The sequence below is a fragment of the Theropithecus gelada genome, chromosome 18, assembly GCF_003255815.1.
Source record: "Theropithecus gelada isolate Dixy chromosome 18, Tgel_1.0, whole genome shotgun sequence".
NCBI classification, from domain to species: domain Eukaryota; kingdom Metazoa; phylum Chordata; class Mammalia; order Primates; family Cercopithecidae; genus Theropithecus; species Theropithecus gelada.
In genome coordinates, this window is record NC_037686.1 from 70,669,595 (window position 1) to 70,677,094 (window position 7,500).

A 7,500-nucleotide genomic window follows, 5' to 3' on the forward strand; every position below is an offset into this window, starting at 1 on the left:
GTGCAAGTAACTGGTCAGAGATTGCAACTATGGTCAGAGAATGGGAAACTTCTGGAATCCGAAAACCGTGAGTTTGAGCTCTGACTCTGCATGAGCTGCTTCTAGTGGTAGAAGCTGTTTGTTCTCTCTGTGACGCGGTTTCTTCCCTCTAAATGGAGAGATGCGTCACATCTGGTGAGTTGTTTTGAGAGTTCATTGAGGTAGTGCATGTGATCTTCATTTTCAATGTGCTGTTCAATTAAAGTAATGATTTGCTATGGACCGAATCTGTCCCCCTGAAATTTAAATGTTGAAACCCGATCTGGGATTTGGGGAGGGAGCCTGCAGGGGGGTGATTAGGGTTTGATAGGAGCACGGTGAGATTAGAGCAGACACCCAAGGGTTTGCTCCATCTCTCTACCATGTGAGGACACAGTGAGGAGGCAGCCATCTGCAAGCAAGGAAGAGAAACCTCCCCAGAACCTGACTGTGCTAGCACCCTGATCTCAAACTTCCAGACTCCAAAAGGGTGAAGAAATACGTTTTCTGCTGTTTAAACTGGCTGGTCTGTGGTATTTTGTTATGGAAACCTTGGCCAACTAACACATTATTGTAACATAGATCCCTAGTTCATTCTCAAACATCTACACCAAGAACTATGCCATCTCAAACCAAGAACTACAGTTGGGTGCTGTGAACGCAGGACAGCTCTTGTCCACAAGAAGCACAGAATCTAGATGGAGAGACAGCAGAAAGGTAGATACTTATACAGAAACTAAGTGCAATGATTAAAATATGTACAAAAAAATTCTAGGCTGCCTGTAGCTCAACTGTATTCCCAGAAGCCATTTTCCTAGAAGAGATATGGGAAAAAAAACTGAATTGAATCTCCTGAAAATAAGAGTGGGGATTACTTAAGAACATTAGGTAATGGGCATAATCATGGGGTAAAATTCTATGATATCAGAAGTGTGAGGCCAGCAGCAGGTTTGTCACTGGTTTTCAAGCATGGAAAAAAGAAAAAGAAACCAGAGACACAGAGAGTAATTATACTGATTATGGGAAGTCATTGCCACGCTAAGCCAACAGGACAATTTTCAGCAAGGGAATAATGGAGTCAGACTCCTGTTCTCGGTAGATTGCTCTGGTGGTTAGAGAATAGATTTGCCAATGGGCCTGGATGTAGAGAGAAAAGTTGGTAGACGGTTTTAGTAGGTCTTTATTCATTCATTCATTTATCCATTCCTTCATTTATTCAACAAATGTTTTTTGAGCACCCACCGTGTTTCAGGTCTCTTCTTGACAATGGAAATACATTCAATAAGACAAATAAGGTCCCTGTCCCATGGGTCTCTGTGTTAGATGCTCTCTGCTGGGAAAGGTGGTCAGTGAGCGAGAAAATAGGTCCCGTAATTTCAGTGAGTGATAAGTGCTATGATAAAAAATAAAGTTGAATGAGAAAACTCAAAGTTGGAGTTTATTTTAGCTAGAAGGTACAAAGAAATTCATTTTGAAGAGTTGATATCCAAGCACAGAATTCAAGAATTATCTGGAAAAGCTTTAGAGTTAAAAAAAAATGTCCTCCTCTGAAGGAACAGCAAGTGTTTTGCATGGGAAGGCAGAAGAAGAGTGTGTTGGAGGAAAGGAAGTCAGGCAAGGACCAGGAGGCATTTCCCAGAGGTAAAGTGGATCTATTATTTCCTATAATAATGCAGTTGGCCTTTTTTACATTGCTTAAACCATTCCAATTATTATAATAGACAGGTACAGAAAATTACATAAAGCAAAAGTATAGTTTGATAAATTATTATAAAGCATATACCCTTGTGGCTACTGCTCAAATCAAGACAAGGAATTTCACTGTCTCCCCCTCATACACCCCCCAACCCCCTTAAAATTATTATTCACCATCTCTATTCTTAGAGTAGTCTCTTCTCGGTGTTTCTTTAGCAGTTTATCACTTAAAGAAGCATTTCTAAACAGTTTGTTTTAGTTTTGCTAGTTCTGGCTTTAAAATGGCTGTTAATCTCTAAATATTCTATTTTCATCCCTTCCTTCCCTTACGATTTCTGGATGAATCCTGGTATTTGATGTTGATGGCATCCCATGGCAAGGTTTGATATCCCTCTTTTCCCTGCAGTTTCTGTGAAGCTGATATTTAGAAAGAATTCATCAGATTCATGGTTTGTTTGTTTCCTGCTTTTCCTTGTTTGTTTTTTTCTGCAAGACGAATGGTGGTGAAATTTTCTTTCTTTCTTCTTCTTGTGACATTTTCTGTTAATGGTGTTTAATGCCTGTACCTAGGAGTTCGTTAGGAGTTGGAAAATAACGTTATTTTAACATTATTTTTGCTTTGAATATGACTACAAACAGGCATTTCTTTGCATCTATTTTTTAGATAACCAGTGATACTGTGCATACAGGAAAGGTATGATAAATGCTTGATTCTTAACTCTTCATTTACTAGATTTCAAGGTAACGAATTGGTGACAGTTAGTTTCCTATTACTGTTATAGTAAATAACTACAAACCTATAATAAAAACTTATTCTCTTGCAGTTTTGGAGGTGAGAAGTCTAAAGCAGGTACCTACGGCTGGTTCCTTTGGAGGCTCTGAGGAGAAGCCACTCTGTGTTTTCCAGGGGCTCAGTGCCTCCTGCACTCCCTGGCTCCTGGTGCCCTCCTCCATCCTCAAGGCCAGCAGCATAGAAGATTCATTCCTCTATCACCTCTGCCTCTGTCCTCATGTCTATTTGCATTCTCTGAGCCTCCAGTATCCCTCTTAGAAAAATCCTTGTGAATACATCAGATCCACCCAGATAACCCGGGAAAACACACCGTCTCAAAGTCCTTGACTTCGTCACATCAGTAAAGTCCCCTTGGTTATATAAGGTAAAATATTTATAGGTTCTGGGAATTAGGATGTGGACATATTTAAGGGGGTGGTTATTCTGCCTACTGCAGTGACCAATTATTTTTTCTTAAATAGTATTTTGCACATATGAATTTAAACACGTTTCGTGGGTTTCAATTAACTGTAGTATCAGTTCAAATTGTCCTCCCTTCATTGGCCAGCAGGATTGGTGGGATCCTGAACTTTTTTATCTGACCATGATAATCTGCCTTAGCTTCCTTTTGTCTATCTGGTATAACTACATAGTTCCAAGAAACTCTGCTTTCTTTTCATGGGAAATAGTATTTCAAAACCACAATCTGTCCATTACTACTGTGTTAGTTATTTTTTTTCCTAGGCTTTACCAATTCAAATTTATGATACAAATACCCTTTTTTATCTTATGGATGTATTTCCATTCTTCCATATTAAGTGTTCTGGGTTTTGAGACACCTAACTAGAATTTTTTCATAATTACTTGCTTGCTTTTTGTCCACACTACATGTATGACAGTTTCAAAATAGCAATACCAACTCAACTGACCTGGTATGATGTAGCATATACTCACTCCCATTTTATAGTTGTACTACATCTACATTGTCAAAGCCATAGCTGTCATGTTCTCTATTCTTTTTCCCTCCCATGTGGTCTCACTGCCATAGGTAGCTACATATTTAAGGTTTACACCAGCGGCAGTATTAATTCCTTTGGTAATGTGATGCTCATTATCCAGAATATTTTCCAGAGAGGAATTATGGAAGAAATATTCCTGAGTGTTTGTACATTGATTAGCATTTGTCTGTGATCCTCATAGTCAAAAGCAAATTTGAATAGATGATAATGCTGGGTTCACATTCTCTTTCATTGGTTGTCTTAACTGTGGTTCTCCATTTGTTTTTGCAGCCTAAGTCTTGCTGTTAAGAATTTTGTGACAATTTTTTCCCTGTTAAACTTTACTTGGTTTGGGGGCTTAGATTCACAAATGGTTTCTTTTTCTTTAACAAGACTATGTCTTGGTGTCAGGCATTCTGCATTAATGTTTTTGGATAGATTATGTACTCTTCCAATATGTACTTTCAGATTTTTAAAAATAGATAGTTTTTCAGGAGAGTTTTCTTGCTTAATAGATTTTAGTATTTGTTGATTATTTGCTTTAATTTATTTTTTTAAGGACTCCTATAATACATATGTTGGATCTTCTTTTCCCCTTTCTTTAATAATGGCCTTTTTCTTTCTTTTATCCTTTTTATCTCCTTCTTCATTGGTCTCTGATTTTGCTCATTTTCATTCTCTATTCTTGAAAGACATCATTTATTCTGCTTATTGGCCCTTGTGTTCATTCTAGTTCAGTATTCAATTCTCAACTGATACTTCTTTTCATTATAATTCTTTCAAGCTATCGCTCCTAAATTCTGCATTTTTTACAATTCTAGTATATGTTATTTTTTCATAGCTTGCATTATTTTCTTAGTGTTTTATTTTAAAATAGCTGGTTATATTTTCATGAACGTCTTTGGCACATTTTCCTGACATTATAGTTATTTATCAGTAGAAATGTTATTTCGTGTATTTTTAAAAATAATAACTTAGCATGGGATTTAACTTCAGCACTTTTTTCTTATGCTTTTCTTGTGAAATTACTTTGTCTGAACTTTTAGAAAAGGTGTGGACCAGGATATCTTTTTTTTTTTTTAACTCCAGAGAGTGCCCTGCCTATTGTCGGCGGTGTTGTTTGAAAGTCTGGTCATTACTTTCTGAGAGCTCTTGGCTTCCCTCTCAAATGTTTCTCTAGACCTTTCCTTATTGTTTTTTTGTTTGTTTGTTTCATTTTTCTTGTCCCGCTAAATATGTATTCTTGCCTAAACACTTATTCCCAGCATAACGTTTTGTACCAGAGGTTATTTGATTGGTAAGTTTTAAAAGTTCATAAAGTCTGATTCTCCTGGTTTCTACTAACTTTCCTGCAGGTCCTTCCACTCACCTTCTTTTTTTTTTTTTTTGAGACGGAGTCTTGCTCTGTTGCCCAGGCTGGAGTACAGTGGCCGGATCTCAGCTCATTGCAAGCTCCGCCTCCTGGGTTTACACCATTCTCCTGCCTCAGCCTCCCGAGTAGCTGGGACTACAGGCACCGCCACCTCGCCCGGCTAGTTTTTTTTTTTTTTTTGTATTTTTTTAGTATAGATGGGGTTTCACCGCGTTAGCCAGGATGGTCCCGATCTCCTGACCTCGTGATCCACCCATCTCGGCCTCCCAAAGTGCTGAGATTACAGGCTTGAGCCACCGCGCCCAGCCCCTTCCACTCACCTTCTATTGCAGGGAGCAAACCTCTTCCCATTTCATCTGTGGAGAAAATTGGCCCCTGTGATTCCCAGCGAGTTTCTCTCAGCTCATGCGGCCTGTGGGATGCTCAGTCATGTCCTCTGCTTCCCCAGGCAGAGTCCAGGGTCCCACACCGATGTGGTAGTTGTGATTTTCCACACTCCTTCAGGCTGGAGTTTGTAGAGTCACATTCCACTGAGCTTTATCATAGACAATGTTCACAGGCCTTTGCTTTCACTATCTTGATGCTCCTCGTTGCTCTACTTGTTGTTTATTAATGGATTCAGGGATATTAAAAAACTGTGCTGCCTCACCTGCCATTGACTCAGAATACCAAAAAGGTATAAATTTTATTTTGTGAAGGATGGACTACCACAAGGGTACTTTGAGCAGAGAAATACGATGATCTGGTTTCTATATTTACCTTATTCCCTTTTCTGTTGTGGGGAAAATCAGTGCTGGAGTGGGCATCCCAGGGCAGGAGCAGGAGACCAGCAGGGGCAGCTGCTGGCAGAGGCGGGTCTCAACTCCATGGCAGGGAGGAACGGGATGTCTCAGATGCGCTTCCTTCCTAGGGCACTTGCCACGGAAGCAGGGGCCCAGGAAGAGAGTGCAGGAGCCTGTGATGGACCTGAGCTTTCAGGTGTAAAAGCTGACTGGGGGCCTGTGATGAACCTCAGATTTCAGGTACATGAGTTGCCTGGCAGGTGTTGCCCTTTTGGGAGACAGGGACACTGGGGAGGAATTGATCCAGACAGGGGTGGAAATGGTCCTTTTAGAACACATTCTGTTTGAGGGGCACATGAAGAACCCAGGTGCATCTGTGGAACAGGAAGTTGGTCATTGGAGTTTGGAGCCCAGGTGAGAGGTCAGGCTGGATGCACAATTACAGGGCAACATGTTTCTTCTGAAGGAAGGAGCGTACATGAGGGAAGGGGAGGCTGGGACCTGAGTGCCAAGCTTAGAAAATGCAAGAAAATCACGCAAAAAGTGTCGAAATAAGCAGTCAGTGAGGTCGTAGGAAAACTGTAGGTGTTTTCTTTCCTTTTCTTTTCTTTTTTTTTTTTTTTGAACGCCATGGGAAAATTCCAACTTATTCCCATAAGAGATGAGAGGGACTTGACCTACATTCATGACAATGGGCACCGCAGGGCAGAGTTATTCAGAATATAATTGGAAAGACAAATTGCCAGAGATATGTAGCTGGCTGGATGTTAAGTGAGAGGGACTGGGAAGCCACAGGTGCTTTCTCAGCATCCCGCATGGCCATGGGATGGAATGACCAGCTCCTGAGCCAGGAGAGAGGAGAGAGGAAGTTCTAAGGCTCCTTGAAGCACAGGTCAGGGATCACCCATGCACTTGCAAGCGGACCTTTGACTCCTACCAGTGAAGTTGGTAGCAATGGAAGCATTAACTTGACTGAGTGAGTGCCTGTGTGTCCACATTGCTCTGTGAAAACCTTCCCATATGGGCGATGGTGAAGAGCAAATTCATTAGTGGTTGCTCACTGCAGGGGAAGGGAAAATGATCTAAAAAGCTGGCGGGAACTTTCTAGGGTGTTGAAAATGTGCTTTCCATGGTGATTTCCAAATGATTAAAATTGTCAAAACTCATTAAATCGAACACTTAATATAGGTGCATTTTATTGTATGCTAACTATAACTCAACACTATTCACTATTCAACTGAAAGCAATGTTCTTGGTTGTGAATATTACCGTTTCAACAAAAACAGATGACTCACCCTCAGTGTATATGTCATGCATGCATGATACAGTTTCCAGATGACAGTATAGGTTTATCCAACTGTTCCCTCCTTCACCTCAAGTGAAAATCCACTGATCTCGAATATATGCCCCCAGAAACAAAGAAAAGTCTGTTGTAGAAACCGTGGCAAGGCTGGAAATTATTCCCTGGTGGAAAAATGGACTAGGGCTAGGAAAGCTAATTCAGAACATGTCAGAGGTAGACACAAGGATAGGTGGCATTGTTGTTAAGTTAGACATGTAGTCCTGCTGAGAAAGTTAGAAATAACTTCACTATATAGTAGTTAAAATTGGCCAGTGCCAGGAAGAATAAGAAAAGTTAGGAAAGTTTAAATGTAGGTGGAGTAAGTTATTGAAGTATTATTATACATTTATGACAAATTTACCTATTATCCTTATTCCCCAAAGACCTATTGGTCTTTAACCAACAAGGAGTCTCCACTGAATGGAGCTGAGTTTACTTTAAGGATTATAGGATGTAATATATAGAAAATGTGTAGCACAAAGCTGGTGCGTATTTAGCACTAGGTAAATGTTTGCAGTCTT